The sequence below is a fragment of the Oratosquilla oratoria genome, chromosome 1 (genome assembly GCF_046742065.1).
Source record: "Oratosquilla oratoria isolate Oo_2021 chromosome 1, ASM4674206v1, whole genome shotgun sequence".
NCBI classification, from domain to species: Eukaryota; Metazoa; Arthropoda; class Malacostraca; order Stomatopoda; family Squillidae; genus Oratosquilla; species Oratosquilla oratoria.
In genome coordinates, this window is record NC_134777.1 from 42,734,663 (window position 1) to 42,735,431 (window position 769).

Sequence of the window (769 nt, forward strand, 5' to 3'; positions counted from 1 at the left end):
TTTTTACTGCTGCTACTGTTTCTGTTGTTTTTGTTTCAGTTATTGTTGTTATAATTGTACTGTGACGCCAGAGGTGCGTCCTTTAAGATGTACTTGCCATACGATTACCTTAACAATGATAAAATCTCCAGCCCCCATACATGATTCATGTCTCCCCTCGGCACATTACGACAAACATGAGGAAGATTATGGTGAAGATGCAAGGATGATTACATTTTTTGCAAATGTGGAAGTTCACTGGGATGGGCTCAAGTCCAATCAATATAGAAATGGATTAAGAAGAAATCCAGTTCAAAATCTCAAGTTTGCAAGTCTCAACCGACTGAGTAGGACGAACCCTTGAAATAAATCTATTTATTAAATGTCATGGTCCCCCTCATCTGCGCCGCCTGTTTTCAGAAGCTCCTTTCATTGTGGTGATTATATTACAGAGAGGATTACTCCCATGGCTTCGTTTTTTTTTTTTTTTTTTTTTTAGCTTTCACCAAGGACAAGCATAGTGGTGTGGGGAGGGGGGAGGTCATGTGATACACTGTCTGGCTCGCAAGGGACAAGCACCACCCCGTGCGACACATCACTCCTGATGCCATATAACACTCGCACTGGTACGTGGTGTGTGTAAGAATGCATGACTCGTGCAGGGCGTATGGCTCACTCTTTGGTATGTGTCACATGAAGAGGCAGATGAAGGCACTTTGCATATGACGCTCATGTTAGTGTCCGACGCAAGCACTCTTTACACTTCATAATGTGTAATATAACACAGGAC